This window comes from Uranotaenia lowii, chromosome 3 (assembly GCF_029784155.1).
Source record: "Uranotaenia lowii strain MFRU-FL chromosome 3, ASM2978415v1, whole genome shotgun sequence".
Lineage (NCBI taxonomy): Eukaryota > Metazoa > Arthropoda > Insecta > Diptera > Culicidae > Uranotaenia > Uranotaenia lowii.
In genome coordinates, this window is record NC_073693.1 from 63274094 (window position 1) to 63297685 (window position 23592).

The window sequence follows — 23592 nt, forward strand, 5'->3', positions numbered from 1 at the left end:
GTCTCGTGGTAGCGTGTTCGATTCTCACCACGAAGGTCGGGGTTCGATCCCCAAGCCGGGCAAGTTTTTTTCAATAAGTAATTTTGTATATGAGTGACCATTCTGATGCGATATATTTAGGAAATGTAGGAAAGAAGCAATTGAGCAATTTGTCGAGTTTGAAATCCGGCGCGTGGCATCATGGCGGCACCGGTACAGAACACAGTAAATAATCAAGAGAAGGTAATATGAACCGAAGCCAACGGTTCAGTTGAGATAGAGAGAATTTTTTTTGCTCATTTTCCGATTTTTTGGAAGCTGAATTAAGAGGCCGCTGGAAGCTGAATAGAAGATCATTAAGACTTGTTTTGGAACTTGAAAGTATCACTAAGAACTTAAATTTTGAGCTGCATAGAACGTACTTCATATCAATGATGGGGCTGAGTAAGCGTTTTTGTACCTGTTTTATGAGACTTTTGGTTGCTTGGGTAGTACTATGCAAAGGGACTACAATATTCCTGGTTCTAGAATTTCTTAACGGGATTAGTAAATTTTTCAAATATAGTGGTTTTCCGGATTTCAAAATTCTGTGCATTACTACGCAAGAACGATACTTCCGAAAATTTTCAAATGAACAACCAATGAGTAGTTTTTGTAAATGTGACACTCGGGAGAAACGTGACAAATTGAAAACATATCGTACGCAGGAGTTGAGAGCTATGCGCAACCTACTAACGGATCTTTCTAAGGCATTCAAATATAGAAAATCACCGTAAATAAATAGAGGATAAACATAGGTTTTGAAAAGTTTCAATTTTGTAGAGACGTCCAAATGGTTTGTCGTTAGGTTTAGTCTTTTCAGCTCACCGTAAATTTTGCAGCATTGAGCATTAATATGTCGATTCCAAGAAAGATCCCGTTCGAAAATTACTCCGAGGTTTTCAGCATAGTCTACAAACTGAATAGTAGTGTTGTTAAGAACAACTTGTGGAGAAACTTGTGAGGTTAACTGTCTACCAAAACACAGTGCTTTGGTTTTTGATGGGTTTATTGGTAAGAGATTAACATCAGACCATTCACTTATTTTAGCAAGATCCTGATTTATTTTTGCGTAAAAATCATTCAGGTTTGATGCATTTTTCTCGCAGAGGTATATTTGTACATCATCAGCAAATAGATGAATTGAGCAGTGCTGTAGAACAGATGGAAGGTCGTTTATAAAAAGCGAGAAAAATAAAGGTCCCAAAATCGATCCTTGCGGAACTCCCGAATGTATGGATACAAATTCAGAAAAACATTCGTTGAAAAATACAGTTTGAGAGCGCCCTTCAAGATACGATAGAACAAGTTCGGAAGCTGGTCTTGAAAAATTGTATTTGGTTTTCAGTTTGTTAACAAGTTTTGAATGCGAAACGCGATCGAAGGCTTTTGCAAAATCTATTAACAACAGAGCTGCAAATCCTTTTTTATCTAAGGTGTACGCAATGTCGTCATGTACTTTCATAAGAGCTCATCTCATCTTATGGTGTCTATCTGATTTGTATTTTGTATGCAAATCGTTTTGAATCCAATCTGGCCTTATATTGGTTTCATGGTCTCCAGTAGGATTGCAGTGGTGACTGAAAAACAAAAATATTTATTAGTATTATGCCAGAAAGCAAATTTAAAAACATTTCAAACTTTTCCTATTTAAGTATAAAAACTCTCAACGCAATTTTAAAAAGATTTTAGAATTTCGATTAAGAGTTTGAATTTATTATATAATGTATCATTATTTTATTCCGAACCATCTGGATCCTGATTCTAAATTTTCTTCCCAACTCGTATTTTCAATTCTGATTCACGATCATAAAGTTTATTGATCATACACTAAGAGCTTTTTAGAAGCGCCAATTGGTTTTGATTGAGAAATTTAATTCATAAGTAAAAATCTGTATTTTCACCATGAAATTTAATTTTTCTCCTTTTTTTATCATACATGTTTGACAAATTAGTTTAACATTCATTTCTTTCTACCAATCGGATCCTCAAATAGGAATTATAGAAACCTAATTCAATATTCTGACATGATTTCTGAATGTCAACCCAATGTTTAAAAGATTTAACTCTAAAGCGATGTTATCAGTGTTTAATAAAAATATTTGAAATTATCAATATAAAAAAAAAACTACCTCGTCGTAAATCCTTTTAATAAGGCAGCCTTTTTGCTCCATTGGGGCATTTCGTACTATTGTCAATTTGAGCTGCTAGGAGAAAGGATAGCAGAGCCGTGGGTTATAACTGCATCCGTTTGTTGATAGGGCTATGGAATAGCGTTTCCGTCTTGCAGCTGGAAGGTTTTGACAAGGTTGTTCGGTATCCGGAAAAAGTGATGCAAACACTGGATGTTATCAGAAAATTCAATCTAAAAAATAAATTAAACGATCATACAGCTTATAAAACTCAAAATGTTAACAATAATTTACCTTGTATATAATGATACTTGGTCTAAGTACTTCATGATAACCACCAGATTGTTGGAATTGGTTATAAGGATGCTGTCATTGTTGTTTGTAAGGCTTTGTGTACCATATTTCAAACGTAGGCAGAACAATTTTGATCAGCCGGTGGATTACGAGAGCCCGATGGAACTCTGCCTTATTTCGATAAATTACTAGTTGACCACATTTATTTGGTCCCGGTCATTTAAATTCTCCTGAGCTGTAGATTCTATGATGTCACCATATCACCGCAGGCCTCTTCCGCGGGCGGTTGGAACATATTCGATTGCGGCGTCGATATTCTTGTAAGCGCTCACTTCCAGAAATCAGGTTTATCGTCCTTTTTCCTATAATAAAAAAGTTCTTAATAAATCTAAGCTTAACTTATCAGATCACTATTTTACCACCATGAGGTAGGCAGGCTGTTGCATCTGTTCACTGATGGGTTGGACAGATTTGGTCATAATGAAAACACTAGAACCAACATCAATTCCACTCTGTTCCATTGTGACCCACCTGAGCCACTTCCGTCGCCTGGTACGCTTCCGTTTTGGGAGAAGAAATGCTTATTCCGCGGCCGCGGCTGCTGCTGAGCTGGTTCACTTCTTGTGGTGAAGATGAAAAGGAAGATGCTGCTGCGTTGATGATCTCTTCCACCGGAAAGCAGGTAGTGCTGCGATGGAACGCTTCCGGCGGATATCCGATGTTGGATATGCTGATGTTGCCTCTGGTGGTGATGTTGGCGTAAGCGGTACGATCGGTGGTGACTGAATGGTGTCTGATTGTAATCGTCGCTGAGGAACTGGCAGACTGATGATGTTTTCTTCCGCCAGAGTGATGTTTATTGCTGCTGCTGTTGATAAAGTGGTGCTGGTTGTTCTGTCCCAGTGTTCATCCTGTTTGTAGATTCTGCTCCGGTGTTTGTCCGGCCGGATGGTGGAGTTTTCCCTTGCATCTGTCGTACTTTGTCGAGCTGTGCGGAGGGTAGAAAAAAAGTGAAAATTTTCGTTTAACAAAAAGTTTTCTTTACTTACCTTCATCGCTTGTATTGTTTACGGCCTCGGGGCTTTTAGTTTTCATTTGTGTTATGGCCATTTATTGGTTTCCTGACCAAAGAAAAAGGTTTTCTTGCGGAATCGTATGGGTCCATATGTCTCGTGTTTTTTTTTTCGACGACAGCAGCAGCCTACACTACACTCATACCGTATTTTTTTTCACCTAGAGGCAAACTAGAGGCAACCTAGGTTCGCTCTAACTGCTGTCATCGTGCTCATTTATTGCTCGAGAGGCAACCTAGGTTCGCTCGAAAAAGGGACGGAGTCGCCCTGAGAAAAAAGTCAGTTTTGCGAGAAGTTCACCAATACTCTCAACGTTGTTGTCAAAACATTAAACAGCTGTTTTTGGCTGAAAGCAAAACAGTTGAAATAATGAACGGGCAAATGATTATTGCCGCGATTTTGAACCTCTCAGCCAAGCAAAATCGTACTATCTGCAGTCCAGTGCAATCCGGACACGAAAAACGGCAATCCGGATGTGAAGAACCGAATGAAGGAATCCACAAGGGAGAACAAAATGACAGCTGCATGTAAACATTGCGCTCGTTCTCACGCACACCTACGTATGGAATAACTCGAAATCCGAAACTTGCTTTTTTATTCTGACGGTTCCAGAGCCAAATCCGGAATCAAAAAAAAATACGCCATCAGATGCGCGATATTGCGACTGGGCCTCGACTATCTGGACAAATGTTCAGGATTTAAATTCATCAGAAGCGCTTGAGTTTAGTAAAGTTGACGCTCTAGCTGTTGCTGGTGATCCTGGTGATAGACACTAATTTGTGCTTTCCAAGCAGGCTCACAATCGATCCAGTCGGTGCGAATTGTTTGTTAATTTATTAGATATGCAAAATATAAATACTATTTTTAAATAAACATGTGAAAATTAATGGATTTTCTAATATATTTGATTAGGATTATTAGGCTCATGATATTCATTAAATTTTCAAATACTTTTTAGTATATTTTCCATCAACAAAATACACCTGTAGAATTTATTGGATTTTCCAATAACTTGTACAGGATAAATCATTACTTTGTATTTGAGCGATTAACTTTAAAAATTACTGAAATGACCCAGTAAATTTTATTGCCAGATTTGGTTCAGTGTAGGCATAGAACGTTCTCACCAGTATCTCGAAGCTCTCGTTCTCTCTCGACGCAGCGGGGCGAGTTTTCGCAAGGATCCTTCAGTAGCATCGCGTACCAATACCCCAGCTCATCGGGATGAATAAACCTACTTGGTTTAAAATCCCTGAGAAAAAAGGAAAAAAAAAAAATACCCCAGCTACCATCAAGGCACTCACTCTCTGCGTACCAACCATATGACCACTCAATTCTTTTTTTTACTTGATATCCCATCCCAAACCAAGCACACTAACACATTCAAGCTTTGTTTCACAAGTTGTCATAAGTTCGACGGTAGAAAAAAAACCATTTCTATCACCAGCCAAAAAATTTTAAATCCTCTATTCCACTTTGAATGGATTACAATGCACAATTCAACTTTATTTTTATCGGCACCATCACCATATTTCACTTCCTGGTTAGACTTGAAAGTTTGAAACATTGAATGCTCATTGCTCCTCTATGGCGTCCTCTGGCCATTCCCATGACATTTTCCCAATCTTCAGCATGCAACAACACAACACTAGTTACAATTCTCTGGCACTTCCCTCTTCAATAACATTCGGATACATTTAGTAATCAAATGCAAGTTTCCACTTGATTGTTTTCGCGTCCGCAGCCTAATTATCTGTACACAAAACACACGCGAACTAGGTCGACCGTCTCGCTCGGCATCTCGATAGCAACTGTGAAAACGACAAATGATTGAATGAACAAAACTATTATAAAACTCATATTAAATTTGATGATAAACATTCAATAAGTCATAAAATGAAAACTCAAAAATATGAATTTTTACAAAATAATTCTTCTGTACAAATTATATTATAATTTATTAACGTATTTCGTGTTTAGAATGAATAAGTTAAAGTTTTGTAAAAATGACAAAAATTACACGATAATCACAAACATTAAAATAACAAAAATGAAAAATGACAAAAATGAAAAAAAATTACAAAAATGACAAAAATGACAAAAATGAAAAAACTGAAAAAAATGGAAAAAAATGAAAAAAATGACAAAAATGACAAAAATGACAAAAATGACAAAAATGACAAAAATGACAAAAATGACAAAAATGACAAAAATGACAAAAATGACAAAAATGACAAAAATGACAAAAATGACAAAAATGACAAAAATGACAAAAATGACAAAAATGACAAAAATGACAAAAATGACAAAAATGACAAAAATGACAAAAATGACAAAAATGACAAAAATGACAAAAATGACAAAAATGACAAAAATGACAAAAATGACAAGAATGACAAAAATGACAAAAATGACAAAAATGACAAAAATGGCAAAAATTACAAAAATTACAAAAATTACAAAAATGACAAAAATGACAAAAATGACAAAAATGACAAAAATGACAAAAATGACAAAAATGACAAAAATGACAAAAATGACAAAAATGACAAAAATGACAAAAATGACAAAAATGACAAAAATGACAAAAATGACAAAAATGACAAAAATGACAAAAATGACAAAAATGACAAAAATGACAAAAATGACAAAAATGACAAAAATGACAAAAATGACAAAAATGACTAAAATGACAAAAATGACAAAAATGACAAAAATGAAAAAAATGACAAAAATGACAAAAATGACAAAAATGACAAAAATGACAAAAATGACAAAAATGACAAAAATGACAAAAATTACAAAAATGACAAAAATTACAAAAATGACAAAAATGACAAAAATGACAAAAATGACAAAAATGACAAAAATGACAAAAATGACAAAAATGACAAAAATGACAAAAATGACAAAAATGACAAAAATGACAAAAATGACAAAAATGACAAAAATGACAAAAATGACAAAAATGAAAAAAATGACAAAAATGACAAAAATGACAAAAATGGCAAAAAATACAAAAATGACAAAGATGACAAAGATGACAAAAATGACAAAAATGACAAAAATGACAAAAATGACAAAAAAGACAAAAATGACAAAAATGAAAAATGACGAAAATTTAAAGAAAAAAAAAACAAAAATGACACAAAACTGACAAAAATGACAAAAATGTCACAAAAATAACACAAAAATGACAATAAATAACACAAAAATGCAACAAAAATGACACAAAATCGATACAAAAATGACTTAAAAATGACACAAAAATGACACAAAAATGACACAAAAATGACACAAAAATGACACAAAAATGACACAAAAAATGACACAAAAAATAACACAAAGATGACAAAAAAATGACACAAAAATGACACAATAATGACACAAAAATGACACAAAAATGACTGAAAAATTAACAGAAAAATGAAAGAAAAATAACAGAAAAATAACACAAAAATGACACAAAAATGACACGAAAATGACACAAAAATTACAAAAAAATTACACACAACAATAACACAAAAATAACACATAAATGACACAAAAATTACACAAAAATAACACAAAAATGACACAAAAGTGACACAAAAATTAAACAAAAATAACACTTAAATGACACAAAAATTACACAAAAATGACACAAAAGTGACAACAAAAATGACACAAAAATGAAACAAAAATGGCACAAAAATGACACAAAAATGACACAAAAATGACACAAAAATTACACAAAAATGACACAAAAACAACACAAAAATTGCACCTAACTTACACAAAATGACCCAAAAATGACACAAAAATGTCGTAAAAAATGACAGAAAAATAACACAAAAATGACAGAAAAATAACACAAAAATGACTCAAAAATGACACAAAAATGACACAAAAATGACACAAAAATGACACAAAAAATGACAGAAAAATGACACAAAAATGACACAAAAATGACATAAAAATGACACAAAAATGACACAAAAATGACATAGAAATGGCACAAAAATGACACAAAAATGACACAAATATAACACAAAAATGGCACAAAAATGACACAAAATTGACACAAAAATTACACAAAAATAACAAAAAAATGACAAAAAAATGATACAAAAATGACACAAAAATCACACAAAAATGACACAAAAATGACACAAAAATGACTCAAAAATGGCACAAAATTGACACAAAAATGACATAGCAATGACACAAAAATGGCACAAAAATTTTACAAAAATGACACAATAGTTACACGAAAATGACACAAAAATGACACAAAAATTACACCTAAATTGCACAAAATGACACAAAAATGACACAAATATGACAGAAAAATAACACAAAAATGACACAAAAATAACACAAAAATGACTCAAAAATGACACAAAAATGACACAAAAATGAGACGAAAATGACACAAAAATGACAGAAAAATTACACAAAAATGACACAACAATGACACAAAAGTGACAAAAATCTACTTTGTTGACAATACTTAGGATGCCTAAACATTTTATATCGAATCGTTATTTTAATCATAACATCTCAAAGATCAATCAAAATGAAAAAAAAAAAAATATTCGCAAACAATATCCCCTCAAATTGTTACTTACACCCGTTAAGTAGTATGTAGGTTAGCGGCTTCTTTCCACAAACTGGCGGCGGCGCCAGTCAAATCACCTCATAAAACAACAGTAGACACGTAAATTATCTGAGCGTTTGTGCCATAAAGCCGAGTGACATAAGGATTGTTAACTCAACAAAACAGAGATATCAATATCCATCCAATTGCCGCTGCCAGGAGGCGCCACACAGCGTTTTACAATATGGAGCAGCAATGTGTTTAAAAGTGTTTTATGATGGTTTTAAAGCCCGACTAGGTTGATTTTTGTAGGCTTACGGGTCAAATGTTCGATTGAAGAAATGCATAGGATATTTCAGTTATGGATCCAGTTTGATAAGACAGCGTAAATTTTTCATTACATAATTTAAAATTTATAATTGAAGAAATGCATAGGATATTTCAGTTATGGATCCAGTTTGATAAGGCAGCGTAAATTTTTCATTACATAATTTAAAATTTATAATTGTTAATCATGTTGGTATTTAATCAATTTCTCAATTTGTTTGTCTACATCCTTTTTTACACCTGAAAGGCTGACCTTCACAAAACTGAAGCTGTTCCCACGATTGTGGGGAAGAATTTCGCCAAAAGCTTACACTCGAAGCGGCCGACAAAGTGTCTAATTAAAATTCCTCAAGAGAGTGATAAACGACGATTGGGGTTCATAAATCTGGCAGACGCCACCACCAATTGGCACCATTTAAGAGACATTGATTGGCCGCATGTTTGAGCCTGCTGTCAGCCCTGAAAATATGGCTGTTTTTTTTCGAGTTGATGGTTTTGTAATCAACCCGAAATCGGATCTGATTTTTTTTTCTTTTCATGTTTAGAAATCGTAAATCAATAAGTCATCAGAGCAGAGCAAAACTAACGAGACGTTCCTGAAGCAGCCGAAGAAATATCCGGAGGCACGTACTCCATCGAACTGTGTTTAGCGAGAGTAAATATTTACCCCTACCCGAACATATGGTGCGAATACTAGAAACGGAAGATCGCTCGAAAATGATCGAAGATGATGATTACACCCTACTGGAATGCAAAGGTAAACTCGGGCTCTGGTTCAATATTTGATCGCTTTTTAATTCGTGTTTTATAGACTACGCTGAAAAGCTGTTGAAATTTTTGTGGATGAAAAGTTCATCAACCGAGAAATCTGTGTATTCGGTAAGCCTCTTTCTAGGACCACACATTTTGATCAAACATAACTTAAAATTGAAGGATTTCTATATAGGTAAGACTCATCGATAGAATTACATTTGTTAACCCTCATCCGTCCCAAAAATTTTTATGTTGAGTTCCTGGAGTGTCAATTTGTCACTCCTGACTAAAATAGATCTCTCTTATTTCTCAACCGATTCATTAATTATAGTTTTAGAAACCTTGTAATGTAACTAAATTGTGTTTTACAAACAATATTAAATATTAAGCTACAACAGATCAGTTTTCCGTTATACAAAGTCTAAGAAAAAAATTTCGAAATAACATGCCTCGGAAAAAGACTGTAGATCAGTTACGAAGTGCTCATAAAAATTTAACTTAAAGTCCAAGACAGTTGAAATTTCAAGCTTCAAAAAATTTCAAAAAAAAATATTGTGTTCAACATATGTTGAACACAATAATTTTTTTTGAAATTTTTTCTGATCATGACCACAAATATGTAAGAAATGTGGTGTAAAAATCATATTTTTACCGTCAAAGTTGTTTAAGCCACACCAGATAAATAAAAAAAAAGAGGATTCGAAAGTCACGTTACAGAATTTTGGAAGAACTTTCAAAGGTAGCTGTTTTTACCAATTTTTTGTTAACTTGAAACTTCTCAGATTTTCTATCACTTAAGTTCTACTTTTCACTGGATTTTGAGTATATAAACGCAAGATAAACGCAATAACATTGAACATTACTCACCACAAAGGTAATTTCATTCCGGTTCTAATGAAGTAATTGCATAAGCTCTGCGATACTAAGGAGTGTATTCGAAAAAAAAATGCAACACTTTGATTTGTAAATAACTTTTTAATGCATGGATAAAAGTTGATGGACTTTTCAGCGAAGTTACCTGGTATCTACTATATAAACCACCATTTTTTCAAATCAAGGCAATTTTTGATTACGTTTGCTGTTTCCTGAAGCATGATTTTCAAAATAACTCGAAATTTTGAATTTGGTCGAAGTTATAACAAATTTTGCCGATTGTTCTCCTTCGGCAAAAAACAAAGTATTTTACTTTTTATCACTCCACCATCGTTTTTGCGTAATGGCACGATTCCAGATCCAACTTAAAAAGAGTATAAACTTTGTGGGACTTATTGAAGAGCTTTGCAGAGAAAACGGTCGCATTGGAGGCAGTCTTCTTAGTAGTTTTAGCCATTTATCCTGTCAATCGTTATGAAAGAATGAGTCAGTTGCAGTTTCTGCAGATCGTTACCCGTATAAATGAGGATTGTAACCAAACATTTTCTTAAATAATCAAACGACGATTTGGTCAATCGTAAAAAAACGTTTAGCAAACGCATATTCAAACTGTGAAATACATTGGTTGAAACGTGGATTCCGAATTCACAGTACACCTAGGTTTTTTTTTACACGGTTTTTTTTTACGCGGTTTTTTTTTACACGGCTTTTTTTACACGGTTTTCGGGAATTAACACGGTTTTTTTTACACGGTTTTCGCGAATTAACACGGTTTTTGAGAGAAAATATTCTAAGTCCTTTTCAAAGGAAAACACTTAGAATCTTTTTGAAGTTGGGAAAATCTTATCTCTTAGACTAAGAACATGATACTCGAGACCTAAGACCTGGGACCTGAGACCTGAGACCTGGGACTTGAGACCTGAGACCTGAGACCTGAGACCTGAGACCTGAGACCTGAGACCTGAGACCTGAGACATGAGACATGAGACATGAGACATGAGACCTGAGACATGAAACATTAGAAATTAGACATGAGACCTGAGACCTGGAAGCTGAGACAAGGGATATTAGACTTGAGACCTCAGCATGAGACATGAGACCCGAGACCTGAGACCTGAGGCATGAGACAAGAGCCATGAAACATGAGACTTTAGACCTGAGACATGGGACATGAGCCATGAGGCATGAGACATAAGACATGAGACCTGAGGCAAGAGACAAGAGCCATGAAACATGAGACCTGAGACCTGAGACATGAGACTTTGGACCTACGACCGGAGACAAGCTACTAGAATTAGTACCGCGAGAAACAAATTTAGCCCCGATTTCTACATGCGACCCCTCTAATGAAAGGTTTTGACTTGTAGATGACAAAAAACATTGTCGCGACTTCGCTAGTACAAGCTACTAGTGTTAGTACCGCGAGAAATTAGTTAAGCTCCGATTTCAACTTTCGATCGGTCAAATGAAAGGGTTTGACTTGTAGTTGACGAAAAATAGTGTCGTGACTTCGCTAGTACAAGCTACTAGGATTAGTACCGCGAGGAATTAGTTAAGCTCCGATTTCAACTTGCGACCCCTCTAGTAGAAGGGTTTGACTTGTAGGTGATGGAAAATAGTGTCGCGACTTCGCTAGTACAAGCTACTAGTGTTAGTACCGCGAAAAATTAGTTAAGCTCCGATTTCAACTTTTGACCCCTCTAGTGAAAGGGTTTGACTTGTAGATGACGAAAAATATTGTCGCGACTTCGCTAGTACAAGCTACTAGTGTTAGTACCGCGAGAAACTAGTTTAGCTCCGATTTATACTTGCGACCCCTCTAATGAAAGGGTTCGACTTGTAGGTGACGAAAAATAGTGTCGCGACTTCGCTAGTACAAGCTACTAGTGTTAGTACCACGAGAAATAAATTAAGCTCCGATTTCAACTTTTGACCGGTCAAATGAAAGGGTTTGACTTGTAGTTGACGAAAAATAGTGTCGTGACTCGCTAGTACAAGCTACTAGGATTAGTACCGCGAGAAATTAGTTAAGCTCCGATTTCAACTTGCGACCCCTCTAGTAAAAGGGTTTGCTTTGTAGATGACGAAAAATAGTGTCGCGAATTCGCTAGTACAAGCTACTAGTGTTAGTACCAAGAGAAATTAATTTAACTCCAATTTCAACTTTCGACCGCTCAAATGAAAGGGTTTGCCTGTAGTTGAGGAAAAATAGTGTCGTGACTTCGCTAGTACAAGCTACTAGGATTAGTACCGCGAGAAATTAGTTAAGCTCCGATTTCAACCTGCGACCCCTCTAGTAAAAGTGTTTGACTTGTAGATGACGAAAAATAGTGTCGCGACTTCGCTAGTACAAGCTACTAGTGTTAGTACCACGAGAAATTAGTTTAGCTCCGATTTCAACTTTCGACCGCTCAAATGAAAGATAATCATACCGTTCGTACAAAAAAGTTTTAAAGTTGATTGCACATAAAATTGAAGTAGTCAGAAAAATTATTGGTTCCACCAGTTGTGATGAATTTGTAATGTCGTAATGCATGAAGCACCAATTGCAGTAGTGTTTGGCTTTGTTCGAATTAAATTTTATATTTTTTGAACCATAAATGTTTTTATAGAAAAAGCATGACGATTTCAACATTTAGGGGTGAAAAACACTGTTACAAATTCTACTAGCTGAAATCATAAAAATTCATGATTGGATGGATAAAAAATATTGAAGTTATATTTTCATTAACTGCAAATTTTTCAAAGAATGCGATGTTTGATAAAAATTTTCGAAAATTTGTAGCATCTTGTTCAAGTTTTCAAACAATCAAAAAACGCACGGGCTCACAGCTCTCAGAGCTCTCTAGAATGATGATTTTACTCAATTTTCAGCTGGGTGCTGCAGCTTCTGCTTGCGCGTTTTGATTTATTTTGCCAGTTATTAAAACAAAACGTGATACAAAATATAAAAAATACACTTTAAATACTATTCAATTCCCCGGATTCTCGAGATTACCCCCTGTAACCAATATCACCAAGAAGTCAATCCCTTTCACTTGACTGGTCGAAAGTTGAGATCGGAGGTTAACTAATTTCTCGCGGTACTAACACTAATAGCTTGTACTAGCGAAATCGCAACACTATTTTTCATCATCTACAAGTCAAACCCTTTCAATAGAGGGGTCGCAAGTCTAAATCGGAGTTTAACTAATTTCTCGCGGTACTAATCCTAGTAGCTTGTACTAGCGAACTCGCGATACTATTTTTCGTTACCTACAAGTCAAACCCTTTCACTTGACTGGTCAAAAGTTGAAATTGGAGCTAAACTAATTTCTCGCGGTACTAACACTAGTAGCTTGGACTAGCAATTTCGCGACACTGTTTTTCGTCACCTACAAGTCAAGCCCTTTCACTAGAGGGGTCGCAAGTTGAAATCGGAGCTTAACTAATTTCTCGCGGTACTAACACTAGTAGCTTGTACTAGCGAAGTCGCGACACTATTTTTCGTAAACTATAAGTCAAACCCTTTCACTTGACCGGTCGAAAGTTGAAATCGAGGCTAAACTAATTTCTCGCGGTACTAACACTAGTAGCTTGGACTAGTGATTTCGCGACACTGTTTTTCGTCACCTACAAGTCAAACCCTTTCACTAGAGGGGTCGCAAGTCTAAATCGGAGCTTAACTAATTTCTCGCGGTACTAACACTAGTAGCTTGGACTAGCGATTTCGCGACACTGTTTTTCGTCACCTACAAGTCAAACCCTTTCACTAGAGGGGTCGCAAGTTGTAATCGAAGTTTATATAATTTTTCGCGGTAATAACACTAGTAGCTTGTCTCTGGTCTAAAGTCTCATGTCTCAGGTCTAATCTTTCATGGCTCTTGTCTCATACCTCAGGTCTCATGTCCCATGTCTCAGGTCTCAGGTCTCGTGTTTTATGTCTTAGGTTTCTAGTCTCAGGTCTCAGGTCTAATGTCCCATGTCTTTGGACTCAGGTCCCTGGACTTAGGTCTCAGGTGTCGTGTCTAAAGTCTCGGGTTTCATGTCTCTAGTCTACATTTTCAAGTCCAGGTCTTATGTCTCAAGTCTCAGGTCTCAGGTCTTAAGTGTCAGAACTTCAAAGCTGCAGAATTCAAATGGTCTTTTTTACACGGTTTTCGGGAATTAACACGGTTTTTTTTTACACGGTTTTCGGGAATTAGCACGGTTTTTTTTTACACGGTTTTCGGGAATTAACACGGTTTTTTTACACGGTTTTTTTTACGCGGTACGTATATCAGTGTAAAAAAAAACCTTACTGTATTTTTAATATGTCGTTAGGTTATGTAATTGTTAAAAACTGTTAAAACCCTTGTATGAAAGAACTTTTCAACAAACTGTTCATATAATGTTAAGAAACCACTCCTAGGAAACGTATTTAGACACCCAAACTGTTGTCGTTATAGTAATTCTCGATGCGCATTGAAAAAATACTCTTACAGTTACAGTTCTGTTACAATTTAACCTAACTTTATTCCGACGTTTTGTGTACGATTTCAGAAATTGTTCTTAAATGGAGCACCCACACATATAAAAAAAATTAGAATGGAAGAATTTTCGGATTTTATATTTTTATTCACAAAAACTTTTTTTTATTATTTTTTAAAGATTCTGAACATAATGTTCATATTTTATTACTCTGTGTAGTTATCCGCACTTTTTTTCATTCATCCTTCAAGCATAAAGAGCGATTATTCGGTAGCGGCTAACGATCATGACCTGAAAAAATCAGAAAACAAAAATCCAGTTATAGTTTCATTTTGCAGGCTGGACCGATTAACATTTGTTTCACAAATATTGCATGCAAACAACTATAAAAAAAAAAACTGCATGACTGACCTGCAATCTTATTAACATTCCGGTGCTCCCGCGACATCCGTGGTACGGAAATATCCCTGAACATTTTTAGCGCCGCAGTCTCACAAATTGATGTTTATTCGCTGCCTTTGCTTGTGCGTTGAGGAGCCGTTGGAATTCAAAGAAATAAGCAAAATGTTTTAGCAATTAGTAGTTTTAATCATATTATGTTCAAATGCTGAAACTTGGAGACAGTTTTACCATTTTAACATAATATGATTACAACTATTTCAGAAGGTAGAAAAAATTAGGCTACCTACCTTGTCGGAGATGAAAATGAAATTGGAAGAAAACGCGTGAAATTTCTGTCGGTTTCGACACTCTCCACATGCAGCCCAAATATTTTGCACACGATTTTACCACCGTTTTAAGTTTATTTTACCGGTGCACAGTGGTCCAAAATGCGAAAAACGTGATCGTTGCTTATAACTTTTTTAGGTCACATTTTAGCATATTGGTGTCTTCGGAGAAGTTTGTCAGTAAAATCAGCTCTATAATAAAAAACTATTATTTTTCTGATTAATCCCCCTACAAGTGAGATAAAATTTCTAACTTCTCTGTTCTAGGTTTTAGCTCTTTGATGTCTTCGACAAACTTGTTGAAAATCAAATTTTCTACAACTTTGTCTCAGATGCCAAGTTTCTAAAAAAAATATTATTCGAGATATCGGCCAAATACGAAATTTAACCTTTAAAAATCAGTTTTTTAATAATAACTTTTTTCAGTAAATTTTAAGTTTAATAAAATGTTCCACAAAGTTGTTTGTCTTACTAAAATACACTACTTTGTTGAACATTTCAAGTTTGTAAAATGTGATACTGCAGAGCTATGTTAAAAAGATTACCGAAAATAGGGCTTTTTCACGCCTTATTTTACAAACACCGGGCAACATCGGGCAGCCCGCTTTAGATGCAAAATAAAGTCGAAGATTTCGTCTACAAGATGCAGGTACAATCGTCAGTATCCACTAGTATCCAAGCGAGATACATCAATTTTACTATTCCATGTTTGCATTAAGAACAACGATTTCTATGAAAGCACCTACAGTGCATTCTACTAGGTACGTGTGTTTTCTTCTAGCTTTTCCCTGCGCGATGTCAGAAGCAAAGGTTTGGAAGCGCATTTTTATTATTAGCATCTCCAGCTTGTAGAGGATATCTATTTTAATTGAACAAACAATAACCTGTACTAATAATACAAATGCGCTTCCAAACCTTTGCTTCTGACATCGCGCAGGGAAAAGCTAGAAGAAAACACACGTACCTAGTAGAATGCACTGTAGGTGCTTTCATAGAAATCGTTGTTTTTAATGCAAACATGGAATAGTAAAATTGATGTATCTCGCTTGGATACTAGTGGATACTGACGATTGTACCTGCATCTTGTAGACGAAATCTTCGACTTTATTTTGCATCTAAAGCGGGCTGCCCGATGTTGCCCGGTGTTTGTAAAATAAGGCGTGAAAAAGCCCTATTTTCGGTAATCTTTTTAACATAGCTCTGCAGTATCACATTTTACAAACTTGAAATGTTCAACAAAGTAGTGTATTTTAGTAAGACAAACAACTTTGTGGAACATTTTATTAAACTTAAAATTTACTGAAAAAAGTTATTATTAAAAAACTGATTTTTGGAGGTTAAATTTCGTATTTGGCCGATATCTCGAATAATATTTTTTTTAGAAACTTGGCATCTGAGACAAAGTTGTAGAAAATTTGATTTTCAACAAGTTTGTCGAAGACATCAAAGAGCTAAAACCTAGAACAGAGAAGTTAGAAATTTTATCTCACTTGTAGGGGGATTAATCAGAAAAATAATAGTTTTTTATTATAGAGCTAATTTTACTGACAAACTTCTCCGAAGACACCAATATGCTAAAATGTGACCTAAAAAAGTTATAAGCAACGATCACGTTTTTCGCATTTTGGACCACTGTGCGGTGGGCAGCTTTTTATCTTGTAGAAATGAAGTCTCGTCTATTTATAAGTCAGCTAGACGAAGCAGTCAGAAAAAAATGACTTTTTATCACTTCCAAATTCATACCTTCAGATTTAGCTTGAAAAAACCTCTCACATTCCTCTTACTTCACGGAATCAACAATTTTCCCTTTTATTGAAATTTTAGCTCTTTATTGGGTCTTCAAGGACTTCTTGAACGATTTACCATGTGAACTTTCATCGAATAGTTGATTAACAGCTATTTTTGAGTCTTCCACTGGGACTTTTCTGGATTTTCCTTGATCCTGCCCAAAAAACTTTGTCAATAAATCTTTAGATTTCATTCCGGAATTTTGTATTTTATCATTTATTTTAGTTTTTTTTTATTCATTCAGGGGTGCCACAAGGTAGTAATTTAGGCCCTTTATTGTTCACCCTGTTCTGCAATGATATTCACATGCTGCTTTTTGAATGCGGAGTATTAATGTACGTGGAAGATTAAAAAAAATCTGATCGTTAAAAGTATGACCGATTGTCAGATACTATAGCAATTCCTTGAAAAAGTAGTAAACTGGTGTGCTGTCAACTTACTGGTCTTCTAAGTGCTGTATCATATTTTCATGAGGATCAAGGAGTTTTGATAAAAATTGATGATAATTCAATCCCAACAGATAGTGATGAATTTAAAAAGGAAGAGATTTATAGAATAGAGGGACTGATTCTAGTATTCAATCATAGAATTTCAATATATTGAGGAGCAAATCTGAGGTATATCAACTTTTACTTTATGCTTTCTGTTGCCCTGACCACAACGGCTCTGAAATGTTAAATTTAATTTTGAAATCTATATATATATATAAAGCAATTTCTGTGGGTTTGTTTGTTTGTCCTCTATAGGCGCAGTCATCTTAAAAGCTAGAGAGCTGAAATTTTGCATGGATACTCATTAGGACCAGAAATGATGAAAAATGTTTTAAGATTTTTTGATTATCCCTTCTAAAGGGGGTCGTCCATACAAGACAAATATTGTTTTCGCGATAATGACGTTATTTTTCATCGGAATGTGACAAAAAATTTGAACTTAGGGGTTTTGAGATATGGAGAATTCATACCAGATATTGAATTTTGTGTCGGGGGTCAGCAAAAAGGGTCGTTCATATGAACTGTTCAGTGTTTTTACTATATTGACGTTATTATACATTGGATCGATATAAAAATTTGCATATGAGTATTTTGAGGGACGATCAATCGATTCCAGGTTTAAAATTCAGGGTCAAGGGTCTCCCAAGAGGTCGTCCATATTAACACGGTTTTTGCGATATTAATGCTTAAATACATTGGGTTAAGATGAAAACTTGGTACGTGGGAGTTTCAAGGCACGAGTAATTGATTTCAGGAATCGAATTTTAATTCAGAGGTCTGCGAAAAGGGTCGTCGTCATAAACTGTTTAATGTTTTTGCGGTATTGACGTTATTATGCATTGTATTGAGATAAAAATTTCCACATAGAAGTTTTGAGGGACGCTCAATTGTTTCAGGTTTCAAATCTTGAGTCAGGGGTCGACAAAAATGGTTGTCCATATTATCTGTTCACTGTTTTTGTTATATAAGGTTATTCTGCGAGTCGAGTGACGTCACTCACAAAATATCACTTCTTTATCCAGACTCCAGGAAATGTTTCAGAGAAGAAACGTTCGTATGAATGAGCTCCAAAAATCGATCACAGGACATTTGAGCTGAAATTTCTAGCCTAGAGTGATTTCTGGAGTCAGCACAACAAAGTGAAATTTTGCACATCACGTCACGTTATTCTCAGAATAAGCTCCATTATCTTGATTATACATCGAATTATAGTGAAAATTTTCACATGGGAGTTTTACAGCACATGTAATTGTGTCAAATTTTGACAAGGAATCAGTAAAAGGGGTCGTCCATAATATTTTCGATTTTTTTTTGCAATTACTACGTTGTTAGGCAAAAATTCAAACACGAGAGTTTTGCAGGTAGAGGAATCGATTCCTGATGACAAACTTTCTTTTAGACGACAGAAAAACGGGTCGTCCACATTCACTGTTTACCTAATGTTTTTGCAATAATTGTTTTATTATGCATGAGATCCAGACAATAATTCATTCCCGTTTGTTTTATAAAACGGACAATTGATTTATGAATTCAAATTTTGAATCTGACGACAGAAAAGGGGTCGTTCAAATCATCTTTCAAATATTTTAGACATAGTTTCGTTGTTATGCATCCGAAAAGAAAAAAAAAATGGAACACCAGTGTTCTTTTCGACGGTCAATCAATTTCATATATTAAACTTCTTAAAATTCCTTGAAAGGCACAGTTTTCTTTATATTTTGAAGCGGTTTTAGAGGAATAATTTAGAAATTATGAAATGAAGGATCAATTTCTGATAGCACAAGGAAACATAAAACACATTGGTGCAAAAAATCTAAGAGCTGATTTTGACTAGTTTGAGAATGTTGGAATATTTGAGATTTTTTGAAAGCTTGTCAGATTGTTCGGTTTTATCCGAACGTGCTTGGATATTTAATTTAGTTCAATATTTTAGAACGGTTCGGCCCGGCCCGGTTGTCCGGATTTTATTGAAAACTGTTCGGATTTTCCTCGGATTTTTTCACTATATTTGCAAAAAAAAAACTCAATACATCCGAGTAATTTATTTTGGTGACCAGAAATGAATATTTTTGAACGAGTTTTGTCAAAATAAACATGAACGGTTTTATGGAAGTGTAATATGGAATTTAAAATCCGTTAATGTATTTTGAATAAATAATGTAAATGTTTCAATTGTTTTTCTTCTTGATTTTTAATCAATTCTGACAAACTTAAGCTTAAGGATTTTAAATCTGAAACTAGAAAATCTAGGTAAGAAATAAAGGATAATAAATTGATTTATAATCAGTATTTAGTTGTAATGTTGGTTTATTAGTCTATCAACTGAAGTATATTAAAAATTGCTCAATTGTAAAATTATACGAGCCATTGAACCAAATCTTGAGATGGTAGACAAAATCTGAGGAAATTGCCTAACTTCATGACGCAAAAATCTTTCGAAACAGTTATTAAAACATATGCACCTTTTCTCCCATTGAATTTCTTGGCATTTCGTTTTATTTTTATTTTTATTTTCTTTTTTTTTTTCTTTTTTTTTTCGATTATAGTCCTTTTACCATCTTTATGGCATTCGAGACTTTATATCAACGTTACAGTTGGCGGATAGTTATTGAAAAACTCATCCGGTACAACTGTGTTCGATATTTACTCTTGGGCTTGAACTCGCGGACATCGGCTCATGAGACAACGGACTTGCCAACTGAGCTATATCACAAGCCCGGCATTTCGATGAATTATGAAATTCAAGGTAGAATTGTTAGACAAACATGAAAGTATTGTTAGGTGAAAACATCAAAGCTAAAGCGTTTTGGGTAGAAGAAATCGAACAGTTTTCAAAAAATGTAAGCTAGAGCTTTTGTGTTGTGGATATTTTTTACTACTTGTGTGATTCTTTAAATGCATAATATGCATATAATATGTCTTTTTTAATTTATTTCATTATGAAAAAGAAAACAAAAATTAAATTCTTTTAACCCTCTTCAAACCAACCCTGGTTTTAGATGGGGGTTTCTGCAATCAGAATATTTTTCAAAATTATCCATTTGGTCACGTCAGAGACCTTTGGTCCAATTGTTTTTCGATCAAAAACAGCTATTGACAATTAGGTCTCGAACTGAATTCTGATTTTCCTTTTTGAACAAAAATTTTCTTTATTGTTAGGTAGAAAACAAGAGATATAAAAGACGCGGGGTTTGGTTCCAACAGAAATATTATTCATATTAAGTTATTTAGCCCGTAAAGTTAGGCAATTTTTCGATAAAAATTTCTTCCAAAACGATAAAGTTACTCGTAGAAAAAAAGTAATAACACTTAACTTCTGTGTATTTTTCTGCAAAAAAAAATTGGGTAATAGAAGTTGAACGTTACATGCTAGTTTTAATGTTAAAAGAAAGATAAGAAAGTTACACTGTCTGTAGAAGTCCTACGCTTCTGAAGGGTCTATTGGGGAATTGGAATGGAAAATTTGACTCCAATTTGTTTGAGGAACATTCCCACGGAGTGGAACAGTTTTGAAAATTCAAGGGCATATCGAATAGGAAAAGTTCATTTTTTTTTACGTTCAAACGTTTTCGTGTATTTTTTAATGAGATTTATCCCCTTGCACTATGGGGCAGCTCCATACAATGAGGCGGCAAAAAGTATGATTAGGTATTTTGGACTATATTGTTATTTTTGAAAATTTTGTATGAACATTACTATTTTAACTATCTTAAAATGAATTCTAATAAGCATTTTGCATAAATAGCATTTTAAGTACGATGCTGGTGTGGCTCAGCATAATTTATGCTTCAGCCACCTGGGTTAGAATAAATTATTTCCCTCTGTTTGTCTCCTACGCTTGGGTTAGAATCATTGGTAATTTCCATCACGTTTGTTTAGTTTTATGCATAGGCAGTGCATCTATGCGAAGAAGGAACGAAACCAAGAACAACGATGGAAATTACCAACGCGTCGGGTACCTATTCTTAGCTTACTTAATGATCCCGCGCCGATCTTCCGGTGCATAGGGCCGTGGTAAGAGACCTCCACTGTTAACGATCCGGAGCTAGTGTCTTCATTTGGTATAAATAAAGTGGAACGAGGTTCCAAAACAAGTAGTATAAGTTTAGACATAGAAGTGATCATTTGAATCCGAAACATCTACACTGGGTGTTATTTTTGACCCTACTTTTTATTTCTTTTGAAAGCCAGGTTTTGGACTAATTGATCATTAAATGATAAATAACATCAAGACATTTCATGAAACTCAAGAGAAAAATGTGTGAAATGATTGATCAATCATAAGAAACATTTTTTTTGACAAACAAACATTTACTTTGTTGAATTTTTACTCATAAATGGGTAAAAATTACCCATTTGCATGATATTTTCAGCTTTATTTGACTAGAACTCAAAAAACGGTGCTTTAAGGTGCCTGGAATCTCTTTCATTGTATTTTTAGGACTTGAAAATAGATCTTGATAGTGAAAAGAGTATGAGGAAATGCGGGGATTTTTTTGGCAAGCCTTTAAAGTTTTTGATTTTCGAAAAAAATAATTATTTACTCATTTTTATCATAGATCAATTTAGAGTGTAAAAATTTTGAATGGTTCAAATGATAGCTTTTAATATAAGCTTTCATATGGTGTACTTCGAATTTAAGAAAAAAATGTTTTCCATAGAAATATATGTGATTTAAATTTTTTTCTTCATCATATAAATTTTTCAATTTTTCAAAGTCTGATGTCTGTGGTGCGCTCAGTATTCAAGATAATGAGTTGAAAAACTGGGAATATCTTAGTTAAATATCAAGTTATTAACTAGTAAAAATAAAAAAGTGATCCGTTAAAGTTCAGTTTTTGACTTTTTGCCGCCTCAAACCCCATAGTGCCTTGGGAGGGGGGGGGGGGGTCTTGATCACCCCGAAACAACTTAGGTTAGTAGTTTGTTCGGAAGACATGTACTACAAGAAGAGAAAATATAAATAATCCTAAATTTTACTTTTTTGAACTTTCAGTACAACACTGGTGATACAAAATTAAATCAAGATTAAATGGATTGCTTCCAAAAATTTTATTGCAATTCCTGGCAGCAAAAACAATCAAAACAAGTGGTGGTGAGTGGTGTAAAAATGTTAACATTTAAATTTTTATATAAACCTGCTAATCTACATTATAATATAAGCATTCTTAGTGAATAAAAAAATATTCAATGCATATGAGCAATGTACATACTGAGAACAAAAAAAAACTTATACGTCAAAACGATCAAATAGGTAATAACAGTAATAACATTTAAAAAATTGATCTCCTGAGACAAATGTTCGAAAGATTTGTTATTAGTTTTCGCAGATGGTGTATTTGAATTTCTTTAAATTTTTGCATTCTTTTCCGCAAACCTTTTCTAATGGTATACGTTAGGGCAGATTTGGATGCGTAGTTTATAAAATGATGATTGCCTTTAAATGAACCACACAGAATAACGTTTTTTGTTCCATTCCACTGTAGATAAGTGGCAATTAGTTAGATAATCAAACTTTGATTACATTTTTTTTTGTTTCTTCAGTCCAGTCCAGATAATTTGTTTATATTTTGTTGTTCCATCTCAAAGGTGTACATCTTCGACACGGATGTTCCGATCGACGACGCCGCCGCAAAGATTCGCACATGATATCATTTTTATTCTCTCATTAAGCCAAAACCGGAGCGTCCCGCGCTTGAGGGTGATGTCATTTGCAGTTAACGTTTGATTTCTTGCCTGTTTTTTTTCTCCTACTCTTCCTTCTTTTCAAGCTCCGTTTTTCTATAACACTTGAAATGGAAATGCGTCGAAAAAAAAAACAAGTCGTTAAAAATGGCACATGTTATGTAGTTTAGTGAGTTGAGGCCGTTTTTGTGGGTCTTTGGATAATGTTTTGATGAATTTTAAGTGTGTGATTTTACAACCTTTGCGCGATCTCGTATAGCTCGCAAAATGCCGGCCGGTCATCAAATGCGAGAGATCGGTGATTTATTGACAATTTTTTTTTTCGGTTTCAAGCGAGCAAGATTGATCCGAAACTCAGCTTCTGGAATTTTAATCCAAAATTTATGTTTCACATCATTCGTT

At 34.4% G+C, this 23592-nt stretch overlaps 1 long non-coding RNA gene across 3 annotated transcripts; it reads right to left on the reverse strand.

The window, feature by feature from the left end:
* Positions 1-1497: 1497 nt before the first annotated feature.
* Positions 1498-3733, reverse strand: LOC129756365 (uncharacterized). Of its 3 annotated transcripts, none has more exons than XR_008739450.1 (4): positions 3494-3733; positions 2445-3432; positions 2151-2383; positions 1498-1598 (listed from the first exon to the last, which is right to left on the reverse strand). It is a non-coding gene; the product is annotated as an uncharacterized LOC129756365 (long non-coding RNA). The 3 variants fall into 3 exon arrangements; XR_008739451.1 differs by having other exon boundaries at positions 2445-2806; positions 2864-3733; XR_008739449.1 differs by having other exon boundaries at positions 2445-3731.
* Between the last annotated feature and the right edge of the window lie 19859 nt (positions 3734-23592).